At 32.4% G+C, this 23,289-nt stretch overlaps 1 protein-coding gene across 3 annotated transcripts in view; it reads left to right on the forward strand.

Moving 5' to 3' along the window:
- The first annotated feature begins 1,115 nt into the window (after positions 1 to 1,115).
- LOC125068294 overlaps positions 1,116 to 23,289 on the forward strand; it is a 63,040-nt gene continuing 40,866 nt past the window's right edge. For all 3 annotated transcript variants that reach the window (XM_047677399.1, XM_047677400.1, XM_047677401.1), the window contains exon 1: positions 1,116 to 1,513. The gene's annotated coding sequence lies outside the window, so the exon portion shown is untranslated. The remainder of the gene's footprint in view (positions 1,514 to 23,289) is intronic.

Genomic DNA, 23,289 nt, shown 5'->3' on the forward strand with positions numbered 1-23,289 from the left:
ACGCTATTTTCACGCTTTTTAAAATATAAGATGATAATTATAATATTATGTCCTCGAAAACAAATTTGATTTTGATTATGAAAATAAAATGGATGACAGGCGAAATTGAAGCCTTATTCTGTTTATTCAGAAGCCAACGCGAAATATATATCATACTGTTCAATGCAACTTTTTGCTTAGCAGATAATCAGTGATATATCTTTTGATGAAATGAAATACTTAACTCAGAAAAATCTATTCGAATCAATAAATTTTCAAAGTTCTTAGTAAAGAAAAAAAAAGGGAATTGTCAAATGAAAATATTTTTTTACAACGCTTCTATTTTCCAAATGGCAGTGATTCCGAAATACGCAGCTTGTATTCAATATTAAAAAAAAAACATAATTACATCTTTTTGTTATAATTATTTGTATTGCATTAAAACGTTTTATTAAATGTTAAAAATATAAAAGTTAAAAATATAATCAACATGATCAATTCAATAAAATATCCAGAGTTATAGCAGTAAAAAATAATTTAATATAATAATAATAAAAAAGCATAAATCGAGACGTACATTAGTATGGAAGTGGAACTATCTTTAACGATGTAAAAATAACCTAACGATGTACAATAAAACGGGAAAAAACTGTTACAATAAAGCCATCCTTTTTAAAAATTCGAACGTGCCTAGACAACAAATTGAGTGGATTATATGCACTCGCTCTCAGCCGTACTGACATCTCTCTCTCGCATATTCCACCATTGTCTCCCTCTCACTTCAATTTTCCAGTCGACGCCTGCGCTGTGAAGCTTTTCCCGAAAGATATGTGGGTCGCTCGAAGCTACGTAAGCTACTAATGATTTGAAACGAAAAGTAATGTTTGTCGATTCTATATTAAAACTTCTCTAGAAGATGTTAGTGGAAAAAGATTACAATGATTACGTATTTTTTAACAATTCTATATTTGACTATTAAATTTATCGTTTACTAATAAGAGTTATAAGTAAAGTCGGATATTGTTCGATTTAGAGTTGAAATGTATTATACTAAAGTATGTAATTCGCTATCACTGGAAAAAAACTATCTATATCATTTGATGTGGCACCCGGGAATTATCTAATTTGTAACAATAGTTACGCAAGAGGGACTGCGCACTACGAAGCTTCGACTCGAACGAGAGTCAGCCTCTGAAACCCGACGAACATCCCGGGCAGACGACGTTTCTCCCTCAAAAAATCCGATACTCGAGACAGAACGCTTCATTATTTAACAATAATTCAAATATCGAAGTACAATTACTAATGAAAATGCGTTCTAAGGTGTCTTGCCGCGTTGTCAATTTTAAAATTGGAACGTTAACTTTTTTTTCTTAACCTCAGTGAATGAACGAGCATTATTTAGCCCCGTGTGTGATTTTTACTACCCGTGCGATTGCTGAATAGCTTGACAGTTGTTTTATGATATTTTTTATGACTACCAGTGGGAAGTGCTTAAAGGTGTGATTTTAATTTAAAATAATAGGAATAGCTGGTGAGTATTATATTTAAATTATCATTTCATTCTTAGCAGTCTTGATTAAATAACAGAAATAAATGAATTTTAAAATGTAGATAATTAAATATAATATATTAATAAATTAATAAAAATACATTACTACTAATTTTATTTTTAATGATAGGAGCATCTAGTCGAATGTTTACCTACATCCCACCTAGCAAATAGGTCGATTAACTTATTAAATTTATAGCACATGATATAACATTAGTCAGTCCAAGATGAAAAAAAAAAATCTTTTGTTCATGTTTAAATGACCATTGTTTTTATATTTTTAAATATATTTTTAATTATGATATTTATGCATATTTTAATCTAAATAAAATGTTATCATTTACATTTTATATATACGCTGATTTAAAAAAAATCGGAATGTTTCTATTGTATTTTAAATAAAAATAATTAATTTAATAATATTAAAGGAGTTGGTTAATATATTGATATTCATAATTATTTAGTAAGACCTTATAGTATACACCCCCAACCCCAATAGCCCCGAACATGTTATGACAATTGTACCCTTGACACAAAACAAAAAAAAAATCCTCTGCCTTATCTCTTTCAAAGGAAACGTATTTTTTATTATTTGAATGATTTTTTCTACAATTGCTGTTTCTAAATTACCTATACGTTTTTTTTTTAAATCAATATGACCAACGTAAAATTTTGGAGCCGTAAAGGCTTGGAGCTCATTACACCAAGCTAATTCAAAGTGTGCTGCTGGACAGATGTTACATTTCATTCGGCACGTCCATGTTCTCACGAATTAATGCACCCATTCATCGCCCCAGCTCAATGAAAACTCGTTGTACTTTAAACCTACAAGATTCGGTTTATATTCGCGGGTGTGTTCCGCTGGGATAGGATTGCTATAAATAAATATTTTTTAAGTACAATGAAATAAAAAAAAAAATCATTGTATTCTTCCTGCGATTTTATAATGAATGTTTTATTTGAATTCGTGATCAATACATTAATAATATCTATTTTATCTGTGATAATAACTCTCTAACATATATTATCTGTATTCATTGACTTGTAACAATACAGCCTTTTGGCGGTATTAAGAAAATAACTGACATAACCTTAAAAGTTAAGTGACTGGCTCTTAAACTGAGTTTTTCTTTAGATATTTGTCGAGATCTTTCGATTAGTCATTTCGCAGTCCTTAGAACGTCTTTAAAAACCACCTGTTTGATTTAGCTGACGGTTTAGCCACTCTGTGTGTACTTGTGTCAAAAGTGATCGCATTTCAAAGAGACGATTGAACGCTGAGAGAAAATGTTGCTTTATAGGAAATGTTTCACTTCCGGTCGTTTACTTTGGTTTCTTCAAACATTTCCAGTACAAAACTTTGATTAGTATCGATTGTTTTTCATAAATAATTGTAACGAGTCATTGTTAGTTATTGTTTGGGTAAAACACGTAACCTTCTAGTCGAATAGATTTGACTATATCCAAAGTTTGTTTGGAAGATACTGTAGTTTTAATAATTTATTGTTATTGTAAAATAAAACGTTGTATTGTAGTGTTAAGTTGTAGGTAATCTTAGTGGAACAGGGATTGATCTTCATTAAAATCAGCAATGGTATCAAATGTTCCGATTTATTAAGGAAAAGTACGTTAAATTAAATAAAACCAATCTTTATTCAAATTTCGAATTATAAAATCTTGAAGCTATCCAGCTCGGAATGTATATTCTACCGAGAACCGACAAGCAAATCAGTAAATAATATGGTCTTCTATCTACCACACGCCCAATGGACATTTAACTAAATGAATACATAGCAACAAAACTATCGTTGAAATTTTAAAAATAATAAAAACGAAATTGAAAAACTGGTTTGCACCAGTTATACTAAATCTTCAGATTCGGTTAAAAGCGGTTAATTCGGTTAAATTTCTGTAATCGGAATATAGCTATCAGATGGACAAAAGGTGAAATGGACAACGTCATATGTGTTATAATACGAAATTCTATAAAGTAAATTAGTGAATGTAATGAATGGAGCACTTCACCTCTCGTAATGAGTAATTTGAACTAGGCTGTGACCTCATTTCCTAATACGGGGATGTACCGTGAGCACCTTTCATACGGAACAAGCTTAATCCCTCGGTTTCATTCGCCCATTTATAAAAACTCAAAATTTTCGTGTTTGTGTTTTCGCGTTCAACGTTTTGTGTTAAATATTTTCTTATATATTTGTATTTATTTATTTAAATAAGTTTAGCAGACTGACAACTTGATGATGAAGCCTATTCAAATCGAAGTAGCAAAAAAGATAAACAAACCATAGATTCTGATAAAGATATGTTAACCAGAGTTTCTGATTAACATATCTTTACTTATAACACAACAATATTACACTTGACTACTTATATTCTACAAATATATATATAGGTAAAATATACTAATATTAACGAACATGAAAATTTTATTATTAGAGAGTACAATCAGCTGGGATTATCGTTAAATATTTAATGCAATACGAAGATCGGCTGCTGATCATGTATTATTCCAGGTGTGCAGTTCGAACAATTTTGTGTTGTGATGTTTGTTTATATATTGTTCATCTTCAGCCTATAAATTTCCCACTGCTGGGCTAAAGCCTCCTCTTCCTTTGAGGAGAAGGTTTGGAGCATATTCCACCACGCTGCTCGAATTCATGTTGGTGGTGTAATTGATTACACATTTCGTTGAAATTAGACACATGCAGGCTACCTCACGATGTTTTCCTTCACCGCCGAGCACGAGATGAATTATAAACACAAATTAAGCAAATGCGAATTTAGTGGTGCTCGCCTGGGTCTCGACCCGAAATCATCAGTTAAGATGCACGCGTTCTAACCACTGGACCATCTCGGCTCTCAACTATATCTTATAGATAAACACCACACATTATACATTTGTATGAGATAAATATGCTACGAAACCGTATGACTAGTCCATGAAAGTTGGCATATATGTATATATTTTTGTATGAAAAAGGCATTCATATGATTCATTTTGTTGTCGGTTGGAAAAAAAACGCCAATATTATTTTTTTCATTTAACCGATCGCCATGAGACTGCAATGGCTTATATACCAATATCCCTTTTTTATATATATAAATTATAGAACTCGTAAAATAAATCTATTGTTTTTAAATAAGATACCCCTAGCGTTTAATTGTTCTAAAAGAGTAACTATTGAGTAACTTGTCAATTATTTTGGGCGGAATCTGTGTTCCGAATCAGCCATAATTTAAAAAAAAATTTTACGAGACAATCGAATAAAGCAAATATAAAAAAATAATCGAATAAAGCAAATAAAAAAATATAAAATTATTTCAAATAACAAAATGTTATTTGAAATAATTTTATATTCGATTAAAATAAAAGAGAGATAATTGTGCCTTTTTAATTCTATATTTTCAGCGATTGAAGCCGCGGGAAATTTTAGTGCAAAACAATTATGAAATTAAAGTCCAGCTTGAATGCGAGCAAGCATCCCGCTTAAACTGTTTGGACAGACACTGTTATTACAAGCGGCAACATTAAAACTACATTCTTTATTTTGATGAAAGTTTCACTCTGAAGTTGTTTTTAAAATAGATGTATTATGTGCTCTCAAGACTTCTTTAATAATACTAAAACTTATTGATGTGAACTTGTTCGTCTACCAATCATCATTGGAGCAATTTGATACAATCCGAATCGAAAGAGGAAAGAGGTCTTTACCCGGCAGTTGGACTTTCACAAGTTACTTTGCTGATGATGTTGGTGTTGCTGTCCATGAGCGGTGGTAGTACAATAAAAAAAAGATATAGTCCTTAGCTCTTGAATAAATTCGGCAATATGTAAATAACGTAACTCTATTTATACTGTACTTTACGTCCGTTGATTAGGTTCCGTTGTCGATCGATTCTTAAATCTACTCTGTGGATTTATATCGTTAAGGCTTTATTTTGAGACTCGATTTTCGCATTTCGTATTCAGTTTCCTCCTTTCCTAGTTAGATTCAATTAAATAAATTTTTAATGGTTATTTATTTATTGACAGCAAAAAAATATAAGAAAATTTTATTGTTTTTTTCTTTTTGCCGTCGTCTTGAGTTTAAGTTCATACAATTATTATTAATACCTGTTATTCTAGTATTTACATTACATTAGCAGCCTGCAAATTTCCCACTGCTGGGCTAAAGGCCTCCTCTTCCTTTGAGGAGAAGGCTTGCAGCATATTCCACCGCGCTGCTCCAATGGTGGCAGAATTTCGTTGAAATTAGACACATACAGGTTTCCTCACGATGTTTTCCTTCACCGCCGAGCACGAGATGAATTATAAACACAAATTAAGCACATGAAAATTCACTGGTGTCCGACTGGGTTTGAACCCGAAATCATCGGTTAAGATGCACGCGTTCTAACCACTGGGCCATCTCGGCTTTAATTATTAATATTATTAATATTAAACCTATGTCCTTCCTAAGTTGAGTTCAAGTCTGCTTTAGTGTCAACAAGCGTACGTTTGAAAATATATATATTACATAATACTTTAGAAATGGGCTAGGTCTGTCTTAGATACACATATTCTAATAGACTAAAGTTATGCATGGTCGTCGCCTAGCTGTTACGTTAGCGACCTGTATATAGCGAAATATTTTGACCGACTTTGTTTGCATTGATTGAGCTGGTGAGGAACTATTTCTTTTGATTGCTTTTAATAATATTGACGTTTTTGGTAAGTCCTACAAGAGTGTAAACCCATTTGCATGAGTGCCACCTACTCATAATTTATTGTAATGCCAAACAGCATTTTTTTTCTCCTCGATGTTCTCTTAGGGTTACAATGTGTCCTTTTTAAGCGAGGCGAAAAGTATTTTCTGAAAGGCAGTGGCTTGGCTGTGCATCGCTGACGCTTGTGGGCCACGAAGATCACTTATCATCATGTGGCCCATTTTGCTTGTCTGCCTCGGTTGATATTTAAAAAAAAATGTATTCCGGTTTCAAGGGTGGCAAGCCAGTGTAACTAGTCACAAGGGGTAGAATTGGAGTTTTTAGATAACAATTTACTTTAATTTTGTTTACGTTTTTAATTTTTTTTTCTTATACAGGCGTAGTACTGCTGCCCAACCGTCTAGTAACTTTGCCGCTCTTTAAAATTAATTATTTGTAAAATTATAACAATTTAGTAAATGGCAAACAAGAATCCTCCTTAATTTTCTGCACATAAGGCAGGAGCTCTTCAAAATGAGACCATAACCGTTTTTTTTTATGTGCAGCTATCGTCCCATAATCACTGGAACAAAAATGAATATATGAGATTTATATGTTAAACTAAGCTATTACATTAAGTTCGTTTCAAGCTGAAAGTATTTATGGTCCTGATTTAAGTCGACATCGCGTTAGCTTCAGTTAAGTTCAAGTTGAAGGTTAAGTAACACTTTGTACAGCGCAAGAACAAAAACACGTGGAGGTCAGGCTCTTTTGTTGCCCTTGTCATTCTATTATGTACTGTAAAATGTTTGTTTTACGTACACAATAGTTTTAACGCTGACTACATAATATGGTCACCACTGAACTTTATTGTTAAGTTTATTTTTATAAACTCATTTCGTGCTCGGCGGTGAAGAAAAACATCGTGAGGAAACTTACATGTTATTTCGATAAATGCCAGTTGTGATCATCCATTACCACCTAAGTACCATCCACTCGTCGTATATTATATTGTCAAAAAGCAAACTTTAGCATAGTTGTGTTACCGTTTTAATTGTTGGTAAGCCAGTGTAACTACGTGTGCAAGGGAGATAACTTAGTTCATAGGGTTAGTGGCGTGATGTAAGGAATGGTGACCAGTTACCATCAAGTGACCCATTTGCAAGGCCACTTACTTTTATTACATAAAAAAAAAGCCTGGATTGAAACTAACTGAGGAATAAATACAAAAGGCTGTTATATGTTGTGTCAATAGTTCGTAATATATAATATATTTGTAATATATAACATAGTATATATGTTGTAGAATGTTACTCGATTTTCATACAATCGGTACCTAGTCTTAATTATAACAGTTCAAATGAATATTTCTACAATTATATTTACATATATGTGACGTTTTGTTTTTCCCTTGGTGACTCAGTGGATAGAAAGAATTTTAAACAAAAATCCTAGGTACAAATCCAAGTATGCACATCGAATCGTGCTTAATTTGTGTGAAATCAACTGGTGCTCGACTGTGAAAAAAGACATCGGGAACGAGACACGAATCGAATGAAATTCGGATCAGCAAGACATTTAAATGCTCTCACTGGTATTTATTTTTAGTTTTAGGAACTGGAGCATTTTTTTTTTATACAATCATCGTTGATATGGAAAAGACGGGAAATTTCTAAATTGTTTGAATATTTCGTTTAAACGTATTTTGAAACCATTTCACAATTTAAATGTAAATTCAAATCTTGATTTGCGTTATATTTTGCATATGGAGTATTGAGTTCTCAATTATATAAAAAAAATATCACACAAATTACCGACTATTGACGTAACATAGCAACAGCTCAGTGGAAAAAGAGCTTAAATGTAGCACAATATTCCAATATTTAATGCAATTTGACATTATGATATCATTTTAAAATATAATGTTCATTAATATCTGATCTGGCTTTTGTAGAGTTTAATAACAATCAGACCGATTGTGATTATTAGATGTTGAAAGGGAACTGCTAGAGTTTCACAGCTTCTTTATTTAGAAAGATTGTGAATTAAAATGATCACAATGACATTGAATGATATGAAGTCAAAATTTTATTAAAATATGTATAGTACGACACAACTTAGATGTAGCATCGGCAAAATTAGTAAAACCGATCACATTTGAATTAGGTGAGTTCAAAATCATCGATCTTTATTTATTTCTTACGCGAAAATTAACTTTACGCAAACGTAATAATTTGTAATGTCGTATAACCAAATACATTCGCCAAATTGACAATTTTTTGTTTTATTTTTTAATTTGTCGATGCTACATTTAAATTGTGTCGTACTATACGTAACTACATATAATTCTAAAATACGGAAAAATACACATGGAGCATTTTAGCACAAGTTTTTTTTTTAGCATTAGCAGCCCGTAAATGTCCCACTGCTGGGATAAAGACCTCCTCTCCTTTGAGGAGAAGGTTTGGAGCATATTCCACTACGCTGCTCCAATGCGGGTTGGCGGAATACACATGTGGCAGAATTTCGTTGAAATTAGACATATGCAGGTTTCCTCACGATGTTTTCCTTCACCGCCGAGCACGAGATGAATTATAAACACAAATTAAGCACATGAAAATTCCGTGGTGCCTGCCTGGGTTTGAACCCGAAATCTTCGGTTAAGATGCACGCGTTCTAACCACTGGGCCATCTCGACTCTAGCACAAGTACAACTTTATAAATGTCATCTGCAACGTTATTCTGTAAGAAATCACTTCGTATTTCACCTGTGAAATGTTGAAAACCTTATGAGTGATACACTATTTTGATGTATGTATCTTTTATTCCTTGCCTGTAATATAACAAACTAAGATTCGATATTGTGAATTATGCTACAGTACTTCATGTGTGACTAGCATTCGCCTGTAATGTGTCAATTTTATAGTTTGAGACGAATTGTATTATTATAAGTTGCGCACTGTAATACTTACATCTTTTCACTCCCCTAAACTAAAATCTGAACTTTTACAATCAAGGCGAAGGCTCCCGGTCAAGGACCAACCTTAAATATAATAAAAAAAATTTAAGTCCGTTTCGCAATTTTTTGTAATTTTAGAATTTGTTTTTATATTGGTTTGATTTTGTAAACAGTATGCTATTTTTTTCATGAAATAATTTCAACACTTACGTCAAAATTATGCAGTAAAATAAAAACAAATCAAATTATTTTCATATTCCTATTTATTTTTTTACTGTTGATAATATCTTAAGTGTAAGCTGTTTTGGAAGTCCAAAGTTGCTATATTTCTCGTGCACTTCGCAAACGACTAGTGTTGTAATTTTGAGTAATTCTAGCACTAGAGAGTTTGAGTAAATAGCAAATTTACAATTTTATTTTGTAGAACAAAATCATTACTTTTAATTTTATATTTGTTTTTATTGTTTAATTTAATTTAATCTTCTTTAGAGATTGTCAGATAGAAATTTCGAAACATTTGTGAATATACTTTGTAGCGTAATACTATAAAGTCAAACTACTAATTTTGATTTAACCCAATTAGTGATAGGATTATTAGTTGATGAAATATTATATAGATAATTAACAATCGTGAGTGTATTTATATATAATAATTTAATTATATTAATGCAAACTTATAATTTCTATATATTAATTTATTTCTATTTTTTATATAAAAGCGAAATACCACTCACTGACTAATAACGAAATCTCAGAAACGATAACATCTACCAACTTGAAATTTGGTAGATACGTTCCTTATAGGGTGTAGACATAAGATCCGATATCCGGGTTTTGGTAGTTTGTATGAAAGTCCTACGTTTTAGAAATATATAAAGAGATTCTGTAGTATATTTAGTATCAGCATTGCACCCATGCGAGGCCGGGGCTAGTTACTAGTTATATACTATAAGAAGGATTTACATTTCGAACCAATGGAAAGTCCATTTATTTAATTTTATTCTGTAACTTTAGAACTTATTCAGAATTGTATACGAGTTTATTTAAATAAGGGATATTTTGTTGATGATATAGACAAGTTAATCTGACTTTGACTAACGTATCTGAACCTGGAGGTTAATAAAACAATTCATACAAAAAATCTGGAAGTTAAGAAACGAACACAGAGTAGGAATTTATCGTGGATGAAGATACCAGTCTTTATTTAGTTTATTTATTGAGCCAATATGTCGGAATAGTTCGTATATGTAATGATTGCAGATTCAAACCCAAGGAGTTTTAATTTTTTAATTTGTGTTAATAATTAATTTCGTGCTCTACGTCGTGTGTAAAATGTCGTTAGGATGCAGGTTACATGTATTGTAAGACGTTGGAACCCGCATTGGAACGGCGTGGGATAAGCTCCAAGTGCTTTTCTTCTTCAATATGAGAGGACACCTTCGGCCAGCCCTGGGATGTTAATAAAAAGAAAATAAATAAATTAGTTTTAAGTCCATCGACCACGTTTAATTTTGCTTAGTTTCTATGAAGTTAGTTATTCAGTAGGCAAATAATATAATAAATGTGTAATATAAGTTAATATATCTTATACTTAAAATATACGACAAAATAGTCAATAACGGAGCGCCGAATATTTCCGAATCGATCCGATCATAACCGGATTATACCGGTTAGTAATCAATCAAAGGAATAGCTGCTGCACAAAAACCAGACACAATGTGTTCTCCGTTGACCCATTTCAAAATTTCTGGGATTTTACCAGATTTTTAATACATTTTTAAGAGTATAGTATGCAGTTATTACACTTGATGACAGATGACCAACGATGTTGATGGATCGAACATGCATACACAGTGCAGAAGTTTCTACATTTATTACATTAAATTTAATGGTATATGGTAGAGCTTTGGTGCTGTCCCTTAACGTGTACCACTATTTTTGAGGTAAGAAACACCACTGGCATATTCGTAAAAAACTATAAAAAAAGATTTTTAATATTAATATTGACGACCTCCGTGGTCGGTTTTCATGGGTACGCCACTCCGAGGTCTCGGGTTCTCTAATCATACTGAAATGAGATTATTTATTCTATTTATGAATAAAAACTTATTTGTTTAGTTCATTTGCCATATATATATATTAAGCGTATATTCTTTCCCTTTTCGTTAAAAATCGTCTTACACGAGAAATGACAGTTTTTTCCAACAGTAATATCGTCACTTGCCAGATTAATTCGGATTACGAGTGAGTTTCAAACTTGTTGAATGGAGAGTTTTTGTGAACTTTTTATAATATTAATTATGTTTATACAACATACATACATGTATATCTTTAAACATGTGCACTTTTATACAACTAAACCTACATTAAGAAATAGGGGTTAAGTAATAGTAAGGAAGACTGAATACGTGTAATGTAAGATGTTGTCGATTTGTTTCGAATGTTTTAATTTCATTAAATATAAAAAAACACGGTATTGAATCCTTATAGTACTCGTAAGAAGTCGGGGCAGGCAACTAGTACAGTATAATACTGCTTATGAACGTGTTTTATTTTATTGAATAGCTTGGTGAATATGCAAATGGGTCATCAGATGGTATATGGTCACCACTGTCCATAGACATCGGCATTCTAAGACATATTAACCAACCCTTACATCGCCAATGTGCCAACAACATTAGGATTTAGATGTTATGTCCCACATGCCTGTAGTTTCACTGGCTCAGTCACTCTTCAAACCGGAACACAAGACTTTTTGTATTTCTCTTTTTCGGTGCAATATCTGATGAGTTGGTGATATCTTAACAGACGGCCTCGCACTATGTCTTGAAAATAACAGCCTGTAAATATTACATTGCTGGACTAACACTCTCCCTTTTAAGGTAAAGGTCCCTACTACCACGCAATGTATTACGGTTATAAAGTATACCCTGTAGCGCCGATAAAACTTATTTATGAAACAGCTAGTTTTTCGAAAGTATTTAAATTATGAAGTTTCAATATCTTGTAAAAAATATGTCATAAAATATAATGTAAAAATTCGTGGATATATTATAAAACTCGCTCAGACCAAGTCTCGAAAAGCGGATTATAAAATCAATCTTACTTCGTCTTCTACGAATATATTTTCACCAATGGTTGGGCTTTGTGCGGGCTCGTTTGGGCCATCTACCAGTTATGATATCTGAACTAAACAGCAATATTTTGTATGTTCGAGTTTGATTGGTAATTGTACAGGTATAATTCTCATAGCATCTTTGCTTCCGTGGTTAGCTGCATATTGAAAGAGTAAAAAGTTCTTTTAGGTTTTTACAGGATCGATGTTTGTTGACAAAGGTGGCCAGTTGTTCTGCCTTCATAAAATAAATTTATAAAATGATATTACATTGAACGACGAAAAAAAAAATTGAAAATCTTATTGATGTGCAATTAAGATATTAAACAAGTAAGAAGGTATTCTAAAATAATATTGTAATTATTTTTACAATTATTAAAGTGAAATATGAACTTTAATAATAAATTCGTTTTTTTTTTAATAAAACTATCTGAAACACACAATATTTACAGAAGCGTTGCATGGTGGCTACGTTTCCAGACCACTGAACTACGATGATTCGAGTATGGTTCTCGAAAACAATATTTATTGGAAAGTTTTTGATTCATACGAATAACAGCGATCACAAACGAAAATTGTGATTAAATAAATACTATATTGATTGCTCTGAAGAGTTGACTAAGTTGTTACTAATATGAATGCCCAAAGGAGGAGTGTATATTTCAAGAAATTATGTAAGAATGTGTGTGTGTCTGTACGTTTTTTCATTCCAAAAACATTTAAATTTTTAAATGATCGAATATCGGTGCTTGCTGAATTGGGTATCATTAGAATCCATACTTATTTTTTGCTTAATTTTTTTTACATTTAAGCAAAACATAAGTACGTTACCCATGTTTCATTTTAAGTGTTTTAAATTAACAATACAAGGGTTGGTTTTAAATTAACACTTAAAATGAAACAAAGGTAACGTGAAAAATATTTACCAGGGGAACGAAAAACGCGCCTGTGAAGATTTGTTTGCTTAAGGAAAAAAAAGCACGTAACGCTCCTAATCTCGCTGGTCGTGATAAAGTGTCGTCCCATCGGACTATAAGAGTAATTGACAATTTACATGTACTTGTACACACACACACTTTCAATATAGTCCTGCATAACTAAGCTAACGTTAAGATTAACCGTAAATTAAATTAAATTGAATGTTCGGTAATATTTGATCACACAAAAACTCTTGAAGGATTTCAAAACTTGTTACGTAAAAATAATATTCCCAAAGCAGAGGTAATTTAATTTATTGAATTAAAAAAGAAATATAATTATCTACAATTTTTTATATTAAGCGAAGTGGCTTATTTGTAGTTTGGGAAATGTCATATTATATATATAATAAATTATATATATAATAAAAGGTACCGCGTACTGATAAATACAATTGAAGCTGCTAAAATAAATGCTTATTTATTTCTGAATTATAATTTGAAGACGTATGGCGAGTCTAAGAACAGCAACGACGAAGATTGCAAAGATATTGAAACGAACACCTAGTATCATAGTTACTATCTAGCGCTTGTTATTTTACGTAGTCAACTCAAAGGATGTGGGAGCACAAATTAATCTGCTATCCTCAGGCCTCCTCTCTTTTTTGTGGAGACTGTTAGATTTATTATAAGGATACACATGTGGCAATTTTTTATCCGATACATACAGTTTTCCTCACAATGTTTTCCTTCAACACCTAACACGAGATGACTTATATACACAACCATAGAAGGTAAAAATCATCCATTAAAATTGACGTTAGAACGCCATTAACTGGACCATTTTACCACCTTGAAAATTCAATTAACGATATTTGAGATCATTAATCACCATAGTAATATTTTATAAAATTATATTCAGTTTTTGTTTTGTTATTTCTTTTTTTTAAATTGTTTTCATCTCTTCAAATGACTCTGCTATGCATGTATTTAATGTTATGTAAATAATCCATAAAGGATGATAAGTTTCACTCTTTTTAAAGTGCCAAATCACATGTAAATAGAATAGTTCGCTAATAGTAATATTTAATTGTAGCCAAACTTATTTTGTAAACTCATATATATAAGCTTCTTCTTGTGATATTTACTTTTTGCGCCAATAATTATATTGTAATTTTACTTTTTCTCTCTATGGGGTAAGTAAGGTAACTAAATCCTACACACACAGGCAAGCGCTAGGAGGAGCTAGGTAATGGTATAAGCAGCTGAGATTTATGAACTGGTTTACTGTAATGTTAGATATAAGTTTTTTGAAAATAAATAAAACTCGTAAGGAACTAGCGGGTGAGGCGGCAAGTGTTGAGGATTACTGCCTTTTGGAGTAAATGATTAGTGTGATGAGGAATGTATCAAGGCTGCGTTGTAGGCTTTTGGATACGACCCCAGTAGATGAGATGACTATGGGAACAATATGGACTGTGTCTGCGCGCCACTGACGCTTTATTTTATTATTATTTTACTCGTTTGAAATAAATAAAGATTTTATCAACCAATTTGCTAGAGAGATTAGGAAATGTAATTTACTCCGAGTCGTTCAATTCACCTTGCATGTTTCCGTACGGTCTCGCGTGATACGAAATAGCACAGAAATTAATGACTTCCCTAGGAAATACGGTAACCTTTTGTTTTATCACTTTTTTAAGAGACTCAAGTAGCCACGGGAGATGTTGGTATATTATTTTTGTATCAACTTAATGAGGTGTAAGTGTATTAAATTAGCATTAAATGTTTCAATTAATAACTTAATGTGTCTGTTGGTTAACACACATTGGATTTTAAAGTATTTTTGTCTGAGAGATTGTCGAACAGAAATGTTCTTTATTCAAAAAGGACATTTATTGCATTTACTTGTGACAGGAAGGCTGGTTGATATCTTGCACAGAGGATCGGAGTTGCGATTCAACGGGGAAATGCTGCTAGCATTCTTGGCACCATTTCACGCGGATATTTAGTTGCTTAGAATTAATTTTAAAATAATTATTAACTGATGTTAATAATTATTAAATTAAATGTGTAATATGTTTGATTCAATTGTTCGTATTAAGTATTTATAGAAACATATAGATCGGGCTGGTCCCAAAGGATTCAAAAGAAAAACCATCACCGGTTCGGAACGTAGTTTCTGCCGAAAATAATCAGCAAGAGAATTGAAAGGAAATTTATATTTCCCGCATGGAAATGAAGGAATACAATCTCATTCACTCAATTTCTATATATTCCTGTATTGTAAGATAAACCTTATCTATTAATGTTTTTTATTTACATATGTATATATCACTAGCGGTTGCCCGCGGCTTTGCTCGCGTGGAAGTTGAATATATTTACAGATTAACTTAAAATATTTATTTAAGAACTCTTTGTATACCACATTGTTGTGTATTTAAACCTCTTAGGGAAGAATATCCAGAAACACTTAAATACGTATCTACTCATTTTTAATCAGTGGCCCAAAAATAAAGTTTCATGTTTCTAACTTAAAAAATTAGGAACTTCCATACAAAGTTTCAACCCCCTATTTAACCCTCTCAGGGGTAGAATTTTCAAGATTCCTTCCGTAATGGGTGTCAATAAAACGATCTTAATCACCAAAATTCGTGGCCATATTGTAATAGTTTACGCTCGGTGATGATGAATCAGTCAGTCAGGACATGTTATTTTATAAATATAGATAAAAGTCCTATTCCAAATCAGTTTAAGATTTTCGGTTTTCTTTGCGAATACCAGTAAAATCTTAAAATATTTCGTCCTGAAATTTTAATTATCAATTTACGTTAAAATCGCTTGCTTTTAAGTGATGCGGATCGCAGCGAAACTTCGTCTCGCGAGCTGTAACTTTAATTGAAAATGGTTTCGCTTACAATCGAGGGGCAAAGAAAATACTGCGAGTTCTGAGTCTGTAATTTTTAACAATGTTATACGATGCTAGCAGACTGCTAAATACCTACCTACCTAAAAGGGCTAGGTCACAATAATATATTTATCGTGACGCTGTGACGCTATCGTACTTCCTCGGAGATTAAAAAAAAGCACGATAATTTCATATATATAACATTGAGCTCTAAAAGCATAAGAGACTTAGCGCCCGGTTAGAATATTAAAATAATAATATTCGTCGGTTGGAATAGGAGCCATATTTGCTTGCCAGGGGACTTTTCCTTACCTTAAAATATGTGTTTTTATAATCAGTCTGAAATTTTAATGATATTACATTTGAAGCAAGACTGATGATTATGATGTTATCCTGATTGGTATCGGCCAATCACAAAAGAGATTCGCCGACATCGCAAGACATATCATAGTGTGCACATACACAGGTGCACTCTCTACTTTCTTAATCCGATGTCAAAGTCAAAAAAAAGGCAAAGGTCAAAAATATCAACACACTAACGTTCCTTATTTTTTTTTTAATGTTACATTTGAATAATTCTGAACTTTTCTAGAATCCTGTTGTAAAAGCGTATACATATATATACATTGCCCAACAAAATAATTATTAACCCTTGTAGTCGGGTGAAAGTCGTAACTAGCACGTGCTTGTTCCTAGTACAAATAGGATGTACGTCATAATTACTACAAATGTGTTTAACACATTTACGTACATACATCACGACTGAAAGGCAAATCCAATATAGCCGGTAAGATTTCAGGCGCAAGACCAACGATGTTACGTTATTTCCGGGGCACGGTAATCTGTAAACTCTCGATTTCCAGACTTCTATTCACAACTAGAATTTTTCGATAGAAAAACTCAATATATTTTTATAGACCTGACCTGTGCTTTGAACTTAGAACCTTCTAGTCTTAATCTAGCCACTAGACCAACGAGTTAGTGGAGTAAAGTAATCTTACAATAAATGCAAAACAGCTGTTTTTAAGCTTTAAGAAAGACCATTTTAAGAATTATAATATCAAGCGTCTTCATGTATAGGCGAAGACTAAGCTCAGATATTTTAATATAATGACAATCTTTAAAGTATCACATAAAACTTCTTTGATAGCGGTTACAATCCATATTGAAGTTGTGCAAGTACTTTTACGAACGTGATATGGCTCGTGGTTAGAACTTGTGCATCTTAACTAATTATTGCGAGTTCGAACCCGGGCACCACTGCATTTTCATGTACTTAATTTGTGTTTATAATTCATCTCGTGCTGGGCGGTGAAGGAAACCTGTCTGTGTCTAATTTTAATGAAACTCGGCCACATGTGCATCCACCACACCGCATTAGAGCGTGGTAGAAGACTCCTAAACTTATGCTTAATGTGAGAGGAGTCCTTAGCCCAGTAGTGGAATATTTACCTGTTACTTTTTTTATTTTAAGAAGTTTTATTTGAGAAGCAATTCAGTTAAGTAATAAAGAATAATAAAACTCTAAATAAGTGGTGTTCGTATTTAGAGAGTGTTCACCTTAATATCTTTTGACTGAAACGTTACCCGAGAGGTATCCTTCAAAGAGGCGTTAAGGGGCTTACAATAATATTATAAGAAAATATGCTAATGTGCCTCTTTGTGTACTATAACGTCTAACTATGATATCTATTTATAAACCTGAGTATGTAAGTTGGACGGTAGGAATTTTTTGTTGAGATATTATGCCATTTATTCTTTTTCTAAAATAGGTAGGTCGAAGATCAAAAGATCACCTAATGGTAAATCGTCGACGTCTGCAAGAAATATTAACCATTCCTTACAATACCAATGCAAGTCAGTAGGACTTGGAAACTAAGATGTTATGTCCCTTGTACCTTGATAGTATTAATCGAACATTTCTCACAAAAAATCTTCGTTGTCGTATAAAACAATTACCAAATATATTTATGAATAATAATACTTTCTACTTGCTATATTTTTGTTAGATTTATCTCGTGTCATCGCATGCAATTTTATAACGTGGAATAAATACTGATGACAGCTTTTATGGTTTCGTGTTCTATTATTTTAAGGGACGTTTTTTTCGGTCAACGAATAGTCGTTATAAATCAGTTCGAGTAATTTTCGAGATAAATGTTGATTTATAGACGCTTGTACCAACACTAATGTTAGTTATCGTTTCACCTCTATTATTCTATAATAATATTTTATTCGTGAACATAAAATTATAAGTATTCTTTATAATTTATAATTAAATTATCGTTATCAAACTCGTCAAAAGACAAACCTGTGGGAGTAAACTTAGAAGACGAATGTTTATACGTAAGCAATACTTGTGAACAATACGCTTAAATTTTATACTATTTCTCTAGTTTTAATGTTTTTACAAAATGTTCCTCCTACGTGGTTATGTAAGAACTGTAAGTTTAAATGTAAAGTTATAGAGACTCATATCACAGACGATATACAATTTCGTTTAAAAATAAAAATAAAATCACGTTTAAAAAAGCTCCCAAAGTGGTTCATTAGGAACTATCATTCGTATGCATAATTTGATATACGCGTATGGTTTTATTTGCGGTTACATGAAATCATAACTGACTTCTTTTTTCTCAGAAGAATCTAGACTCCAGACATAGTACATATATAGTAGCATAGTAACAATTAAAAAGAGTTATATACCGACTTGACTAAAGTATATATCAATTTATTATTAACGTCAACGAAGTCTCTGGCGACAACATAATTCCTTTCGAAGTAAATATGCTAGCAACCATCGAATCTCAAACGCTGCGTCTTTGTATAAAATGTAATTACAGTAACGTCAATTACATTAAATCTCACTAAACAATTAATTGCTGTTTGTTGGTGAATAACAATGGAAGATTTGGTCATACCTAACAAGGGGTGTCACAAAGCGGGAGGATTAAAATTATATAGATTGAAGTAACGACAATATAGTCACTATATAAAATTAATTCAATTAATTTTATATAGTGACTATATAGTCGTACCTCGTTAGCCTAATGGCCTGCTTAAAAGCCTGCAGAGTGCAAGGTTCTGCAGCAATTCCCGGGGCAGGCTTATAAAAAGTTGCGTTATTTTGTCCAGAATATGTCAGCAGACTAGAGTTGGAAAGCTGGCAATCATTCTCGTGCCTCGGAAATAACGTGAAGAGCTGGAACAAATCACTCTCCGGTCGAGTTATATCATTCGCCTTATCGTAGGAGTGAAGGTCTGAATGAGCCGAGCAAAAAATCATCATCAAAGTAATCAAGTTTACAACTGATCTTAAATATGAAAACTGCTGAACGCCTTGTGTAACTGTGTGAAATAACAGCCTTGAATATAATGAAACATTACTACACTAAAGCTTACTCGCATCTTATCGGATTGATGAATGTCAAAGTCAGTCACAAATCTTTATTCAATATAGAAGCGTTAGACTTTCTTTATTATAGTAAAAAAAGAACCGTAATATTTTCATCATCTTAGAAATTAAAAATTAAACACAAAAAAAAATACAAGAAAATTAGGCTTGAAAAACCCATCAACTGGACCATCTCGTTGTATAACTTTTTATTGCTATTTAATATCACATTGCCATATTTACCTTTATTGCATAAGAAATTAAATGAAGGCAATGAACACTTTATCGAAAAAGCATTAGAGATTCATGTTGTAAAATAAAGGAAGTTCACTTACGATGATAATCTTTTAAACGTACTGGGCGTTTGAGGACGTTGACAAGGGTTTCGTGCAAAATAGATTCAACTGAATTTTCGTCTGTCATTTTTTGCGTATTAAATTGTTTGTTAAATATGCGAAATTATAGTATAGGGCCCAGCTGGTAACGAGTGTTATATTTCGTCAGAGCTTTTGCCACAATTGATGTGAATTTTAATTGTCATTGTGTTTTTATTTCTCTAGTATTTGTCAATAAAAAGTACTAAAGATGTACTTGTATCTTATCTCCTAGCAGAAACATCAGAAGTATTATTCTGTGACGACTTGCTTCGTATCCTATACGTGTCATTTTTGAGAACCGAATTACGGAGACATGCTGTTTTGCTACGTGCATTCTATAAATGTAACTATCATAGTGTTGCATTAATTTTCTGACTTTTCGCGATCGTGATTCGTAGTGAGTTTCGTGATTATCCTTATATTTTGTTCTTACCAAATTCATGACATTTACGAGAAACATTTGAAGAATAAAGTTATAATAAATATAATATGTATTATTTATGAAATGGCGCGACTTGATAGTCAAAGAGCAAGCTGATTTTACTCGGTATTGTGTTGAAGTCGGAGTTCTTCAACTAAGCGTTTTCTAACGTCTTGAAAAATATGTATAACGGATAGAAAATTATACTACATGTTTGTTTAATACACATAGACATTAGGGAGTGTATAAATACTTTTATATGAAATAATATACAGTCTCACATTTTAGAATTTTATTTTAGATTTTTATTTTACTTATAACTTAAAAATAAAACTAGTTACTCCTTTTAAGCATAACATTATGCAAAAACAAAACATAATGAGTATTTTTTTATTGTTTTCGGTTTGTGTTACGGATAGATTTTTATGTCGGATATCCGATGGTTTCGATTACGATAACGGAGTTCCATAACGTCCCTGGTGTATAGCCATGCGCGTACTGTTAAACTCATCTTATTTTTCCGTTCTTATGAGTGACTGGAAGACCATAAGAAGTTCTAACAGACATAATAACAGTTCGGTTAGACTTTAAAGACATTCTAGATAAGAGCACGTGTTACTTGCATCGTATTATTTTATGAGCTTTTCGATAGCCTTTTTAGTAGTTTAAGCTGAATTTTATAACACACATTGTTATAAAGTCACGTCTTAATACTCTACAAGTAGCAAAATAAAACAAGTAGCTTAAACTATCTTATTGTTGAATATACAAACTTACTGTATAGCATTTGTCCAAATTGAATAATTTAATAATAATTATAATAATCATTGTGATTGTGGACATTTAATACTAACAAAACTCTTGAATATACACTAATAAATGAGAAGTTTTTAAAGTTATAACTTCTTATGGGAGGGTAAACCGCTTTGTTACGTAACGCGTTACGGCGCCAGTCCTCTGGCTTCCCTTTCTCTTACGTATACCCTTTCTCTCTCACTCTAACGTTCAGCTCTCACAGCGCGACAGTTTAAGTTATCACTAAGATAAAACTATTAGACCAATATACATAAATATAATATTATAAGTAGCTGTCACTCGCTTTAAATTTAGACTGGATGTGACGAGCGTGAATATACATACATGCATACATATATACACATTTTTATACAAGTAAATAAACCTTTTGTACGTGTTTATGTAACTGTAATCCCTAAGCGGTTAGGGGCGATGATATTTTTATATGTATTTGAGTCTGTCCAGGGATGGCTTAGAATGGACCTGAATGATTGAAATTATTGTTTCAGCGAGACGTCGGGGCAGCTAGTATATATATACTTGAGTTTTATCTGTCAATATTCTTAGTTGTCTGTTTGTTTTTCTGTAAGTCTAATAAACATAAGTTTTGTACTGTAAGTTTAATAAGTTTTTTTCTATAAGAAGTATTCTTAATTAAAATATGCCCGTGGACCATTCGGTCTCCTTCTGCTATGAATATGTGGAACAAACAATGCTTTAACGAAATTAGAAGCGTTGCTTCGTGTACATTCTGGAAACCACTCGTCGACCACCGAACAACAGTCTCTGCTTTGTGCAAATGTGAAGAGTGGCTAAGCCAGTGTAGTTCCAGACAACATAGAAAACTCTTAATTAATAAAGCATCTCTGATATCAACTATAATGACTCCGATTCCGATCTGTTCCATATATTTTATCATATTTCATTGAATTAATGACATATATTTATAGCGATGGCTTAGTTATTAGAACACGTTTTAATCAAAGATTATGAGTTCAAAACTGACAAGTATTTTGTTTCGCGTTTTTAATTTGTGTCACTCCAGACAAGCGGCGTTTGCCCAGTTATACGTTAAGAGGCCGTAGGTTTACTAACTTTTACGAATCAATTAATAATAATTTAAATACGTGTTGCCCTTGCGTGTTGAAAAGTTTTAAAATTTGACCTTGAAATTTCCATTTTGCTCTGAGATGATTCACAATAAAAAGACGAAGCTATTGATGTTGTCATTGACGGATGGCATCAGTTGAATATGATTCAGTGCTATTGTGTCGTACGCCATATATATGTACGTAACATACAAATGTTACTAACACGTGACGTTGGAAGATATTAAAAATTGTTCGACTTTCATTAGTGTGGCCATTATGCTACGTTCACACAATAGACGCTTATAGGCATTGTGTATTCGATGATACATAACATAGATTTATTATACATTATTTTCGTTACGTTGGTAACTCCGTCTTTCAATTTTTTACCTTATGATATAAGCCATTGATCTGAACTTAATGAAATTTAATATTAAGGAAGTTGTGAGGGGCGGATTTCCCTATAGACGAAGTACACCTAGGGCGGAAATGTTTAGAGGGCGGTAAAATTTGGTTGGCAAGCTTGCTAGTACGAGTCCGATGTGAACTTATACGTCAACGAAAAAAAACTCAAAATGTGTCAATACTCCAAATTACACCGTATTAAATTACATATTTTAATTCTTATTTTCTACATACATATTACATTAACAACCTTTCAATTTCCCACTGGTGGGCTAAGGCCTCCTCTCCTTTTGAGGAGAAGGCTTGGAGCATATTCCACCACGCTGCTCCAATGCGGGTTGGTGGGTACACATGTGGCAGAATTTCGTTGAAATTTGACACATGCAGGTTTCCTCACGATGTTTTCTTTCACCGCCGAGCACGAGATTAATTATAAACACAAATTAAGCACATGTAAATTCAGTGGTGTTTGTCCGGATTTAAACCCGCAATCATCGGTTAAGATTCACGCGTTCCGCACCACTGGGCCATCTCGACTCTTCTTATATAATGATTATATTTGATTCTTATATATGATTATATTTGTCATACTCTAAAAAAGCGGGCAGCAGTAATTCACGGGTGTAAGGCAGCCAAGATTAACTGGATACTACAGACATCACTAAGAGGAGACGG

Source organism: Vanessa atalanta, chromosome 13, assembly GCF_905147765.1.
Source record: "Vanessa atalanta chromosome 13, ilVanAtal1.2, whole genome shotgun sequence".
NCBI classification, from domain to species: Eukaryota; Metazoa; Arthropoda; class Insecta; order Lepidoptera; family Nymphalidae; genus Vanessa; species Vanessa atalanta.